Source organism: Astatotilapia calliptera, chromosome 3 (genome assembly GCF_964374335.1).
Source record: "Astatotilapia calliptera chromosome 3, fAstCal68.1, whole genome shotgun sequence".
Lineage (NCBI taxonomy): Eukaryota > Metazoa > Chordata > Actinopteri > Cichliformes > Cichlidae > Astatotilapia > Astatotilapia calliptera.
In genome coordinates this window covers 60903977-60919426 of record NC_137424.1, presented here as the reverse complement: position 1 = coordinate 60919426, position 15450 = coordinate 60903977, and the positions used below count along the sequence as shown (strand labels likewise).

The 15450-nt window shown below is 41.0% G+C and overlaps 1 long non-coding RNA gene across 1 annotated transcript; it reads left to right on the top strand.

Moving 5' to 3' along the window:
- The first annotated feature begins 11052 nt into the window (after positions 1 to 11052).
- Positions 11053 to 14612, top strand: LOC145421988 (uncharacterized). Its single transcript, XR_013903352.1, has 3 exons — positions 11053 to 11481; positions 13292 to 14062; positions 14543 to 14612. It is a non-coding gene; the product is annotated as an uncharacterized LOC145421988 (long non-coding RNA).
- The last annotated feature ends 838 nt before the right edge of the window (positions 14613 to 15450 follow it).

The following is a 15450-nucleotide window of genomic DNA, read 5'->3' as shown; positions in this document are numbered from 1 at the left end:
AAAGTTCTTCATGTTTCTCGTGCACGGGAGAGAACCGGACAAACGCCGTTCCTTCGCTTGACCCCAGTTGCTCTCGTCCGCTCCCCCGTCTACATACAAACAAAGAGTACCTTGCCTGTGCGTTGTGTAAGTGTGTGTGTGTGTGTGTGTGTGGGGGGGGGGTCAGAATGTGACCCCATAAATGACTTCGCTAAACCTGCTGGTCTGGAAGTCCAGCAGTTCATCTAAACAAAAGGCACTTAGCCTAAAACAGATATAGATACGTTTATCCTACCATAAAACAATAAGAGAAGGTACGATCTCTCCCATGCTCCCAGAGTGCTCTCTAATGCACACAAAGTTAGCAGACTATCAAGGATCAAACCTCTACCAATCTACAACTAATTATAAAACTCTAAGCATATATAAGTAGATATTTCTAAGCATAAATGACAATCAACAATACAAAACCTAACATAAATGTTGTATGAACTTGCTGTATATTTAACACAACAAGTTTAACAAACTCAAAAACCTGGGTCAAAGACCCAGGACCATGACAACCAAGGGCTAAAGTCCCCCTGACAACATAGTCCCTAGAATTCCTGGGAAACACAAACCCTCTCCACCAGGATAACGTAGCAATTCACAGAGGACTTTAAACTAGCACTTGATGTAAAAATGCCCATATATAAATTTATATCTATTTACAGTGAACATGATTCTAGTAAAGATTTATTTTAAGTAACTTTAAGTAAAGTTATTCACCAATGGCCATGAGTACCATTCAGAGAGAGTTGGGGAATAGCTGCAATCACAGCATTGGTGAAAGATGTACCCTTAGGCCCCCTCCTTGATTTTCATGTAAATGCAGCCATTCCACTCTCTGTGAATGGTACTCATCGCCATTGATCAGTGGTCTTTGATCTATGATCAACGGGATTTGATCAATAGTTGCTGATCAACGGTCATGACAATTTACATATTAATGATCAAGGAACTGACCTCCCAGCCTATTGTTCCTTCAGTGGTGTTAGTTTCAGTCATAGTGCAAATGTACTGTTTATAAGATTGACCTGCAGTCAGGTGAGACTGAAGAACTTGGATGAGTGACGAAACGTCCAGATGAACAGAATCAACATTTTGGGATTTGCTTACCTGGATGAATAAATGCATCAAGACAACATTTATTGTTTTTAAAAAATTCCTCACCTTAAAATATAACAAGTATAACTTATCACATAGTGAATGGCATGCTTGCATGACTGTGGTGTTTACTCTGTTTAGCCTGCATACTCTGAAATATTTACTTTACTGTTGAATTTGCCAATAAGCTATTGTCACTGCACAATAGTGTCACTTAATAAAACTGAAAGATATTTTATTCCACCGTTTGCACTTCCTGTCATAGGGAGTGCAACTAGGAAGTAGTTTGTGCTAAGTGGAGTCATATGTTTACATCTTGGTCGCAGACAATGACATGAATACCTTGACTGTCATTGTTAGTGCCCAAGGTCAAAGTTGACCTTGAAAAAAATGTCAAGAAACCATATAGACTAATAACATATCACATGAAAGGGTTTTACAAAACATTTTATTTTATCAGATACAATGCCCGTTGAACACAACACATTCCATTAATAAATCTTAAAATTTCACATTTTTGAAGACAAAGATTTCAGCCATTTCTGCTCTAGTCATATGAAAAAAATGATAAAATGCACCATGCAATAGCATGCAATACTTCGAAGTCAAAGAAAACTGAAATTTAAAAAATTTAATTAAACTATCCTACTATGAAGTGTGTAACTGTAAACATTTGTGTATTTACTGTTCAATGTAGATTAAAATAAGTTGATCTGAACATCTTTATGTTGCTAGTCCATTGGAAGCAGGTACTGCAGATTCATTAAGTTATTGATATACGGTGCAACCTAGATTTGAAAGAAGCAAGTAGATCAACTATTTTTCTTTAATAAGGTACAGTTGCACTTTATTAAATTACAATTGTACTTTGGTAAACAAACTGAATCCTGGGTGCAGCTATTAAATATGTTTTTCTACATGTTCTAAATACACAGCAAACCAGTTTTCCACACAGCCTTTAGACTGAAATGGATTAAACTGGGTCTAGAAGTAACAAATACCCACATCTGTTAAGCTAAGTAATTACTACATTCTAACATCCATTTATCAGTTTTAGTTTTGAATTGTGGTTTTTAAAAGGCTTGCCATTGTAGATGCAATGAAACAGGAAATAATTTAAATGTAGATATACAATAATGGCATTTATGAAATAATAAAAGTCTTCGATTTTAATTGATTGTTCTTTGTATAGGGAGTGGGCATTGCATGTTTACCAGACCATGAAATTTTGCTTTTTAAAACAAAATGCACATAATTGATAAATTAACCGATTGCTATAACGGCGAGCTACAGTTTGATGGACATTTTCTGTCTCTGCCTGGAGGGAAGAGTAGAAAGTAACTGAAATGTAAACATGTATTCACAGACATGCACACAGCAGAGAACTGTCAGAAAGATAACCAATACAGCATACGTAACAGGATTTGATATTAGTCATCAAAACCCCAACATATAGAAAACAAGGATCATAAGGCTACAGGAAATGCCAGATGATTTAAACAGCACTGAGCCTTAAGACCAGTGGTTCATGCCTTCATGTGAGAAAACAAATCTCATGAGTTTGTGTTTTGAAGAGGGAAGCATAACACTGTATGTATGTTTAGTTCACTTCATACAGTTTAAACATATCTAGACTTCAATACAACTTCAAAATGAGAAAGGAAACAGCCAAATAAAAAGATATATGCAGTAAAATGTTGCATTCACAGTGGTTACATTTGGTAGCACCCAGACATGTGAAGCTTTAGTGCTCAGCAATACAATAGAAACACAGCAAGCTTTAGAAGCTTTCCTGTAGCACCATCTTGTGGCTTTCATGAATCGTCTCCTGAATCAGCTTGGATAAAACCTGTGGCTATATGGCTAAACTAATTTATATGATCCTTTGGCCACAGCTTGGTAAATAGAGCTTATCAGTGTTATTTTCTCAAGTAGCAAAAAAAAAGATAGAAAAAAGAAATAAAATCTGAAATTGAGGTTATAGCTACCAAGAACAATTAGAGTTTCACTGCAGTTTGTAGACTTAAACACTCCCCAGCCACATTTATTACGTACAGCTTGGTGGTACGATTTGTCGATCTATGAAACTCATTCAAGCACGTCACAAAGGCATTCAATCTGATGACTGTGGAAGCCTTGTGAAAACAGTGAATGCACTGTGATATTCAAGAAACAAGTTTGAGATGATCTGAGCCTAGTGACATGGTGTGTTACCCTGCTGGCAGCAGCAATGAGAAGTTGGGTAAGCTGTGTGAAAAATCCCAGTAGATCATCCCTTCTGGCACAATAACCATGGAGCATTCAAATTCACTTAAATCAGCTGTCCTCCTCAATGCTTGAACTTCATCATGACCATGTTAAAGAGGCACTTTTCACCTTTCAAGTCTTTGATTGCATTCGCAGTAACAAACACTTCTTGATTGTTTAGCTTTAATTTTTGTTTTTAGTTCAGTTTAGATTTAATTAATTTCCATTGTGGGTTTATTTAGTTATGTTTTATTTTTATTGTTTGAAAATGCTGAGATAAGTCTTGATTTTGATGTAGTTAACTAAAATTAAAATAAAGCAGTTAATTTCAATAACCTTGATTGAATCCTGATTAAAACTGTTCTGTCCACAAACTAAAAATGTTTAAATCCTTAAGACTTTGTGGACATTGGTTTGGCACCAGAGGAGCTAGGAGAAGATGAGATTTCAGTCACAAGGCATGGTTTTGACTCTGCACTATGTTTTTCCATCAGAGCGTCAGTAGTATGTTGAGTATTGTTCCCATCACTTACTGCTACTGTAGGACTTTCATTCATTTCCATATAGTCATTCTGCTCTGCTGGTCCTGTGTGAAAAAACAGGGTTGAGGTGGTTAGTATTCGGCAAAAACAAAAATATAATTACTGATTTTGATCTTGTCCTACAGCAGGTCTATATATTGATGCACCTCAGGTTAGGGATGTTCAAAGTTGACAACAACCTGCATCCATTAATAAATACTGTAATATCACGAAGTACATAAACGATTAACTGTCGGGTCTATGGAGTAAGCCACATTATTTGTTATTAAAATGCTTCAAAAGGCAGCAACAGCATGAACAGTGGAAATATCTGGTTTATTCATTGAACAAATGTTCAGAGGGACTGAGGTTTGGGTTATGCTAAATTCTATTTATCTAATTTTCTTCTGGTTCCATCTGTTCCCTTATGTGGTTGCCACAGTGGTTGCCTCCTTCTGATTTGCATGTTTGATTTAGCAAAGACTTTTCTCCCGTGAATTTAATATTTGATATATAGTACTGAACAAATGTCTTGAGCCACCCCTCAATTTATATTTATTTGCTTCCAGGTAGCAAGACTTCCTTTGTTAAAATTTTTTTGTTTTGTTTCTAAAATTATTATGTTATTATTTTATGTAAATTAGTATTTAGTATAAATAGTGTTTCTGCATCACCAGGGACATTCCCAAAGAGCTCTTAGCTCAAATTTTGCAACACACATGCTCCTGTAATGGTCATGCCATATTTCATACAGTCCCTCATCAGACTGCTGCAACCTGAAGAGTGTGAATGAACCATCTGCTTCATTAAACTCGATGTTCTTTCTCCCAGATTCATAAGGGAATCCCTCATGTCCAAAGCGGCAAAAGTAGATGTCAACAGTTTCCCTCCAATCTCCAGCTGTCGCTGTCACTGCATCTAAGAGCCTGGGGAAATCGAAGCTCTACATCAGTGCCAAACACTCATGTCTCTGTTGGCCATCTGCAAGTTCACAAAATGAAATAGAAAGAAATAGAAAAGTTATAAATATTAATATTAGAAACAGAAAGATTTGTTTTACAAAGAGTCTACAACCATGTTAAAATAAGTAGATACATAGTCATATAATGCAAGTTATACTATGCTTCGTCATAATTCAAGTCATGACACCAAGATTGCAAATTAGTCAACTAAACTTTATCTTGCCATGCACAGAGGCCATTTCATATAAAACACAGAGAGATCCCTTATTGGACAGTTTTAGCTTTTGAAAGTTGTTCTCCTGAGTCTTGATGTTATACGTTCTAAACCCTTTTCCACTTCACTACACCAGCATACATCATGTCCTGTGATGATAGTAATGGACACTTTCCAGAGGCCCAAATGCTCAGTCTGCATCCCACCAGCTTGTGTTTGATGGTAATCGAGAAAACACCATCTGAACCAAATCAACTTACATAGTACGTGTGTGGCGGCATGAAGGAGGGAACTGAAAGGTAAAGCTAAATGAGGCTAACAACGCCACCTGAGGGTGACGTTACATCCGAGGAAATATTATTGTCCTCGTCTTGTCTTGCGTGCATTACTTTCCCTGGAACAGTCTCTCACTGTCGTTCTCTAAACCTAAAAGAGAATTATGGATTTGATCAACTGGTCTCTGAGTGCTATTGACACCCTTTTCTCAACGAGAAGTCGGGGCTCGGGAGAGCCTGAGTGCCCTGGAGGGACTTTCCCTGCCGGTTACACGATGGACGGGTGGCAGAACTGGAGGGCCGTGTGCCTGGCGGGACTGTCGATCGAGGACGCTGAAGATATCTACCTATTCGGAACCATGATAACAGGGTTCATGCTGATCGGCGTTGGCCTAGCCCTGCTTTATCAGAGAAATAAGAGAGCGGAACCGGCTGTTCAAACCCCCACATGGCTGCCCGCTGGATTCGAAGCGCCGGGACGAGGTGCGACCTCTCACAACGAACGTAATATGGTCAACACCTTGGAGACGCTTACAGCTGCTGTGAAGGCTCAAAACAACACCATTGAGCGTATGAGGGGAAACATCAGAGAGAGGCCTGCTCAAAATGACACCCTTGAGCGACAGTTGGAAAACATCGCGGAACGGATCACTGCAGTTGTGAAGTCTCAGAATCAAAAGACTGACAACACCTTGGAACTGAAGTTTGATACCATCATGGGGAGGCTCGCGGCTCTCCAACGCGAAGTTGAGGGACCAGTCTCAGAGTGCTAAAATTCGAGCTGCTCACAAAACAGAAATCAACAATATTCAACATTCGGACACCACGGCGCCAGCTGCAGGCCCAAGGCTGGAGCCCACCAAAACAACTCCCTGATAACGACTGTGTGATGACTATTCTTCCCGTCCCATGAAGGCCACCTGGGTTGGCTGGCAGACTGTTTACTTAGCCTGATAGTGCGAAGGACACTGTCTCCGCTGAACTCTGGACACACACACACACACACTTACACTGACAAGCACTCACTCATCCCCCTCCCTTTCCAACGCCTTCGATGCTTGTGCCCTACCGGGGAAGATAGCAGTCAACTGGACCAGCGCAGATGCTGCAGGACCGGATGCGCTGTCTACGCCGGCTCTCTCTTACCCTTTACCCGCCCCTGTTGCTTGTCTCGTGTTTCTATGGTGTATAGATAGTCATGTGCTTTTGTGCTGAGGTGTTTTTTCTGTTATCAAACTGTTCTCCCACTAGGAGCTCAGTCTGAGTGGAGTTTTTTTTTCTCCTCCTCTTACCTCATGTAGTGTATTTTCGCTGTTTTTTCCTATCAGCCTACCTTTCTGACATGTCTCCCCAATGTGATGTTTGTGTAAAGTTGGTCAGAAGGTTCCTTTGTGAGTGCGCATGCGCCATTAGCGTGCTGCCTGCTGTAACCCCTAATTTCCCTCGGGATGAATAAAGTATTCTGATTCTGATTCTGATTCTGATATTACATTAACCAGTTACAAAGACACACAGGTCACTGGCAAAGCAGAGGCATGGCAAGTCAATTTGAAAAAGTTTATTAAATGAAATAAAGTCTAAATAATATCGAGCTGCAGCAAAGAAAACAACAAATGAAGTGACAGAACTTACAACACCAGCAGAGCTTTAATTAAAACACTTAAAAAAAAAGACATTGCTTAAAGAGATAAGATTCACTGGCATCACGTTGCTCTAGTTAAAATAGCAGCTCAACAGGCAGCCTACAGGGAGGAGTGCCCAAGGGCTGCTACCGGCTACTCACCCGTGACGTCACACTGCAATTCGCACTGCAACTTAAACTGTGCTTTAAAATGTGCTCGTATCCCGGTGTTTACGCTCACAAGCGGCCGTCTCTCTACCAAAATAAAAGAAAGTAAAATGAACCTATAAATCAAGCAATTAAAAAAGAAACAACAAACTGTGAATAATATAAAAACTGAAGTACATATACACACCTTTAAAATACTACAATTAAAAGCAACATCCGGGGCACTCAAGCTGAGAAACAATCAAAGCGCAGAGAAGCCCAAAGAGAGGCCCAAATGCGACACGACAAGATTAAAACACAATAAAATAAAGTTAAAACAAAACAAGGTACCAGAAGACACAAGAAATAACAAACGATGACAACAAGACGTCAGCAGGGTACACCAAGAGAGAAGAGCAGTCATCCAGGGTCCACCTTACTATAAACCACATTGCAGACCTCATAGGAGGATCCTACTCACCACTCTTTCACAGTTACACAGCCAAACATTGGTCAGGGGGCATGAATCCGATCTGCAACGCTAAGGTCATGATCGTCGCCATCTATCATAGGAATGAGTGCCAAATACCAGGAGTCTGATTCGACAGCTTGGGGAGGAGTGAATGTTCATGCTGCGTTCAGAGCAATACAGTCATTAGTTCACTATGCAGGAACACAACATCATTTATAAAATCCAACCTGCTACATGAGCATAAAAGACCTGCTTCAGATCCCATTTAAAAACAAACAAACAAACAAACAAACAACATGAGCAATGAGTCTGCTCAGAGCCCAAACTTAAAAAAACTGTTTTGGTTGTTTCTGTACTTCCCATATCAAATTAGAAATGCATTTTAATGAATAAATAGCTTGACCGATACAGATAAGTAGTCTACATTATGAAATTAGAAAACATTTACCACAGTGAAGGACCTTGAAGAGCAGAACTGCCACTCAAAAAGTCACTTGAATTTCCATGAGTGGGTCAACAGACGTTTCTATTACCAAACTATAATTCCTCTACATTAAGCGAATTTCCTGCAGAAGATGACATTATCCACAGTAAAAGACAGGAAAAGTGATGCGCTCGCACATTTTATCCACAAAATAAAAAGTGAAAATCTTGGACTATGTGACATCAGCGGAAAGTACTCAGCTTTCTCTCTCTTTTTACAAATTGTACACGCGCAAGTTCTTGCAGCATCACACATTGTTGTGTTACTCTCCAGCTATTCTGTATTTTATTTCATGAGGGGTAACACTACTCATCACATTTTTATAAAACCACTTTTAATCAAATTCACAACATGGTGCAATGTAACAGACCTAAAAACGTATATCGACATGTTTATACATGAACTATATACATGAATTAAATTTTGATATTATTACTTAAAAACGTATTCACAATCCTTTTATTTATTAGTTTATCAGTAATGTTGAATAAATATTTTTTATGTTATTCTGACCCCAATAAAACACAACTAACATGAACAGACAATCAGCCAGCTCAGACATGTAATCTCTCCAGCATGGATGTGCCCTCCTCACCTCCTGACCTCCTCCTCGTCCTATGATGTGCCCAAAACACTTCACCTAGGAGGCTTTTTGGTTCAATCACCTCAGCTGGCTCTGTTGGGTGTGAAGGAGCTCTAATTAAGAAATCCCTTCCAAATTAGGGAGTTCCTTACCTGCCTAATGATGAGGCAGCTCCTTTCTGCTTATCTAGTCAATCTCATTTTTTCAGTCACAGTTAAAATTACAAGAAATGTTAAACAGTACAATATATCAAGAAAAGAAACTGAAATTCAGTGGACAAAAACATGATGTCACCTCTGACAGTGACTTCCCTGCTTGCTGTTTACCACCATGAATGAGCCAGTCTGACTTGTAAAAGTGCAGGATGTCTTCCCCCTGCTAAATATCCCCCATCAGAGGAGCAGGTGATATTCATGGTCCACTATGTTCAAAGAAAGTAAAAGAAAATTGATGACAGTACACACAATATTCAAATTGAGGTTTTAAATGGTGCATTGATTTGTAATCAAAAGCATTTAAATGACATCACCACCAGGGTCAGCTGTTGTTCAGTTGGCAAGGTCATATCTGTATGATTGATATATGTGAAGGGAAGAGACTTCTTCTCTCCCCATCTGACAAAATTTACCTTTTTGTCTCCGTATTCATCCATTCAGATTTAACAAAGTCTCTTTCACAGCTCTTTACTCATCCAAGCTCCACTAATGTATGCAGTGTTGGAAAGATTTCTTTTCATCTCTACAAGGTTAAAGATGAATGTGAAATGTCGCATGTGTCCTGAGTTTGAATAATTTAAACTGTGAAATAAGGCTGAAGAATACAAAAAACCCCATTGACTGGAAACAGGAAATACAAAACTCACAGCAGTTATCTACAATGATTACTGTGAATAACCTTTACTGATGTAATTTGGATTAAAGAGGAATGTTTTTACTGCTGTACAACCGTCAAAGCAAATATGTTGTAAGTAAGGTGATTAACCACTAGGTGACCAACACGTTCTCACTCCCAACTCGTCAAACTCCCAACGCATGGTCAGGCTCCCTCTGCTTCACTTATCGACGCACGGGGTACCCCCCTCGCGTCGAGAATTGACGTGCAGGGTCCTCTCATTGAATACTATAGAGCTCCCTAAACATAGCTGGACTGGCCATCGGGCCGCTGGCGATTTTTTGTTTTTATGGGCCGATGGATTTTAATTTTTTTTTTAGGAAGGGTATATATAATGAAAGGTGTTGGATGGGCCAATTGGTCATGATCGACTCTGGGCTGGACCAATTACAGCCGAGGAGGCCGGATGCACCCCCCCCTCCCTTGTTTAGCAATCACGTGATTTTCGCGCATTGCATGCCGGGAACTCGTGACAAAACAATCCAAGTACCTCATCAAATGCAAGCATTTGCAGCACCGCAAAACGTTCATTCTCCGGTTCCAATGCCTTCTTGTTTTTTCTTTGCCGCACAAAAAAGGAATGTACAAAACAAAAGGAGAACAATGCCGGTCCATACAAAGACAGACTCGACGAAAAGACAAAGAAAAGATACGAGGAAAAAAAATCAAAGGAGTGAAAGGGTCAGACCCTTACGAGCACACAGAGGGACAAAAGACGTCAGCGTGCTGCCCAACTTTCACCACGCTCAGATTTATAATTATACGGTTCTTGGAGTGAGTGCACACACTCATGAAGTTTAGTAACTTCAGGTCACTGCAACAAGCCCAGGTACAGTTTACCGACGGATGGGTGCAGGACCTTGAAATGCACCGTGTAGAACGAAAGACCATCATACGAACAAAGGTAAGTTTACCAGCCTCACAAATCGTCGTCATAATGTACCATAATAACAGAAGTGAAACGCAATATTGTGTCAGGACAATTCACTATTTATGCACAATAAACAAAGGAGCATAGCGCGACAATTTCTGTTCAGCGCCAGACTTGCTTGTAACCTATATCACCAATTATGTTAAGAAAAATGACGTATTAACTACTACAAAACTCTGGCCTTTGTGGGAATGCTTGGAGCAGACGAACCTGTGAGCTGGAGTGTTCGGGGACATATTTGGTATATCCAGACCATCCGTTCGGTAACATGGCTTAAAAAAATTCTCTTCAACGACGTAATCCGATAAAAAAAAAACGATCTCTTTATTGCTATTGCAGTTAATAACACAACAGCTTCTTGCCATTTTTTGGGTTTCTTTTTATCGCTGTGTAACTGAGTTCAATTGAAAGCCTGCGCGCGCTAGTACCTCTTGCCACGAGTTCCCAGAAACCTTTGCGGTTTTATCCCTGAATGACGTCACATTTTCAATCTTTATGCTGGTGGGCCGGTCTCTAGTCAAAATGCCCGGGCCGATTTTTGGTCCCAGTCCAGCCTTGTCCCTAAACGTTGCTTATTGACGACAAGAGATTGCCGCGGAAGAGCCTGTTGTCCGTATATTTATACATTTCCAAAATCACATTGTAGTGACGTATACAGAACACAATAAATTATATAATGTAAACAACTACCTGAGAAACAGCAGACACAGCAGAGAACTTAATTATAGGCTGTTACTTTTGTATCGTTTATTGCATTTATGGAGGGAGTGATGTATGCTGGGTAATGGCACAGCTAGCTACTGGGTGACTTTATTCACCCGCTTCGGCTGTTATCAGTCCATACAATGGGCGTTATTAGCACAAATCAGTCCCATAGATATGGGCCATCTCCTGCTAGATTGTTCAGAAGGTTGTTATCATCCATCCAGATGGAGGATCACTAACAGGAGCGTGGGAGACTCGAGAATCCACTCTGGCTGGAATCCGGTGGATATGCAGTGTGTACAGGTAAGACCATTTAAACGGACAGCATTTATAGAATGACTATTAAAGGTCAGCGAGTGTCAGTAATGTTAATGTGGTTATCTTAGTAATACACCGAGTGCTAATATAACAGCTTTAAGATGCATTTGTAGATATTATTACGTGTTGTACCGTCTTTATGGTGCTAGCTTAAAGTTACGGTGTAAACGTTAGCTTATATTGGAGTAAAGCTGTTACTGGTTAAACGATGTTAGCACAGAAATATTAGCTTCTGTCATGACTGATGAAGTTACTAGTTAATAAAGTTTCCAGTAAAGTGATTAATCGCAGCCACAGATTGACAGCAAATATCTCGATTAGCTTCAGTGCATCTGTAATAAATATGTGCAAGTTTCAGTGCTTCGTTTAAACTGTATGATACTTATACTGACCCAGGGTCAGTGTAAAATACAATCCTAGCTGTGTGAACAAAGCCTGGCTCCTTTAATCCTGCATGACAAACCTCAGGATGCAGGTTATTATTACTCTTTCCTGCTGGCACACCTATCACACCTGAGAGTCAGCTAGAAACGTACAGTGACGTGGACATCATGCAAAGACTGCCAGACTCTGTAATACTGCAAATGATCAGTGACTCAGGTTAACACTAAACTTTAAACGGCACCTCTGTGTCTCTGTGTGCTGAACATCTAGGATTGAGTCAGGCTGCATCAGCTGAAGCTGTTATTTGTATATATCAGTATTTTTTATTCAGGTGTGGGGAAAATACGTAAGACTGCAGTGAAGCGATGCACCAGATTAATCCCTGGCCAAAGGTATCGTACTTAAATCAGACTACTGATCCAGCCACATCAGCCTTTTGTGAGGTCTGTTTAAAGTAGACTTAAAGTGAACTGCAGGTTCCTGAGAGGTGGACTGTGAGCACAGAAACACATGTTCATACATACAGCTGCAGCAAACTTACATTAATTTTAAATAGATTTGTTACTCTGATGTCTGTCTCTGTGTTAGTCCTCTGACAGACTGGTGACCTGTCCAGGTGTGCTCTACCTATGACTACTGGGACAGGCTCTAGCCTCTGTAATAGAAATTTTCTGTTATTCTCATTTAAAGTATTTAAGTGCTTATGCATATGCTTAGTTGTGACACTGTTACTGTTCAGTGAAAGTTTCTAAAACTAGATGAACTTACTTCAGCGTCAGCAGTTTGAGAAAACAACTCCCTTTACAGGTGCTGATAAGGCCACAAAACAGCATAACCATTGATGCGTTAGGTTTCATAGCGAGACACGTGAAGTGTGGTAGGATCAGTTTAACTTCCTCCCTCTTCCTTGGAATGCATAAAGGAGGAGGAGCACGACCTCTGTGGCAGCGCTGACATGACTGAACTGTGATGTTTGATGTGTGTTGGCGCAGTAATAAATAGCTTGATCACAGCTCTTTCTGTGTTGCAGACTTTATTTAACCCCCCCCCCCCCCCCCCACTGTGAACCTGAATTGAATATTCAGAAGACATTTGTTTAAATAGTTCTACAAATCTGAGCTGTTGGTGTGTCCTTGGATTGTGTGGTAATAATATTAGAGCCTGCAATCTTTCTTACTGAATCTCTACTATGAGTCATGTTACCTGAGATTAATTCTATGTTTACCTGTCAGCCTGGACGAATGTGCTGTGTGAAGGAAATTAAATTAAATCAGATCTGAACTGCGTACATTTAAGGAACCTGTTCATATTTAATATGAACCAGTGATTTTTTGATTGCTGATTCCAAGAGAGTCTTTGTGGAAATCCTGTTTGGCTTTTTGTTTTTTTAATTCTCTTCTCTGTTTTCCAGAACAGTTCTCCACAGTCGCTGTCCACATGGGTCAGTGGGACCAAGAAGCACTCTGCTAATGTGGGACTCTGACCAGCAACATCCAGCAAGACCCAGACAGCGTTTTCTATCTCCCAGCTGGAGTTTTTGTTTGTCTGTGACTGGAGAGTCAGATTTTTGTTGAGCTTCACACTTGCAGAGCTAAGTCAGTTTGCAGAGATCCCTCCCACCCTGGCTTTTATGTGCTAGATTTCTTATCTGAAACAGTAATATTTCAGTGACTGCTGCTTATACCACAGGTTAATACACTCTACTGATCCCTGATAGGAGAATCATCAATTTTGGCAACAAAGAAGCCTGGTGGATGTTTGTTTACAGTCTGATGATGGGACATCATGCTCTGCATCTTCAAAGTTTGCCTCCTCATTATTATTCATACCCAGTAATGTGAAGTATGCTCATATCTACTATAACTGAACCAACCTGGTGCTCTTCATTTATGGAGGCTGTTGAGTCTGAATGTTGGATGTTGTGTATCTTGTGTTCTCTGGGCTTTGTTGTCCTCAGTCTTTTTGCAGGATCAGAAAACAAAACCAGGAGTCGCGTAAATGTTTCTTCTCCATGATGTTTCTTCAAATGTTTCTTCTGGATGATGATAAGACTGTGACACGGGATGCCACCTTTGGTCTTGTGATGAAGCAAAGCTCAGGAAGAAGTGGGATTAAATGGTACCCACATGTGTGCTGCTGAGAAGGATGTACAGGGGCACCTGCAGCCAAATCCAAGCCTCAGGTTAGTTGTAGTTGCAGAACGCTACAGGACTGAGACAGCTGAGGCATCAAATGTTTGATTAAACGGATGAAAAAGAGAAGTTTCTTCCCCATAATTATCACTTCTTAAAATCTGTAGCAACTTCGAGTCTGTCAGCGTGCTGAGCATGCTCAGAATGTGACAATATATTTTTGTTCAATATTTAATTTCTTTCAGTTGCAATTGTTAAATGAAAAAAATAAATATAGATTCTTATAATTTAGCAAACTAATTTATCAAAGAAATATATATACATATATCTGTATTAGTTTTAATAAATTAATTTGACAGCTATATTGAAAATACCATATTGTATTCATACAGAATCAGTTTGGTATCATTGTTTGTCTGATTGCTGAAACTAAGAGCTGCTTTGATCTGTTAAGATCTAAAGTATCCAAAGTTGAGCTCTGATGTTTCTTCACCCCTGTGTGTGATATGTGATTTCCTACATGCTGGCAGAGCAGAGCAGCAGTTTGTGCTCAAAGATGGTGACGGTGTGGAGAGACGGTGGTGTTTCCTCAGAAGAACCTGTCACGGTTTGCGGGGGCAAGCCGTGTGGAATATATATAGGACCAAAAGGCGGCAGCTCTGGTGCAGGTGAGTGTTTATTAACAACAAAATGCAAACAACAAAGGCGCTAGGAACATGAAACTGAAACCTAAACTGGGTAAACTAACAACACAAACCAGAACCGAAGATGCAGGGAGATCCGGAGAACTATACACGGAGAGACGCAGGGAGAACGAGGGGAAACAACACAGACGAACCAGCAACTACTATGACAGAAGACACAACTAAAATACACTCAGCAAAAACAAAACCGAAGCAAAACAAAACCGGAGCACCAGAAGGCCAAAAGACAAAAACAAAAAACGAGCCCAAAACCAAAAGAAACGAAGCACACCAGAACACAGGAAAAAACAGAGTCCAAAACAGAAGAGTTCAGGGGGCCGACAGCACAGGAGTCCAAAACAGTTCAGGGGGCCGGCCAGGGGGCCAACAGCACAGGAGTCCAAAACAGTTCGGGGGGCCGACCGTGCGGACGGCAACGGCGGCGACGTGGATACAGTTCGGGAGGCCGGCCGTGCGGACGGCAACGGCGGCCACTCAGGCGATGGCGGTCCGGGGGCCGGCCGTGCGGAAGGCAGCGGCGGCCACTCAGGCGATGGCGGTCCGGGGGCCGGCCGTGCGGAAGGCAGCGGCGGCGACGTGGATACAGTTCGGGAGGCCGGCCGTGCGGACGGCAACGGCGGCCACTCAGGCGATGGCGGTCCAGGGGCCGGCCGTGCGGAAGGCAGCGACGGCCACTCAGGCGATGGCGGTCCGGGGGCCGGCCGTGCGGAAGGCAGCGGCGGCGACGAAGGAGA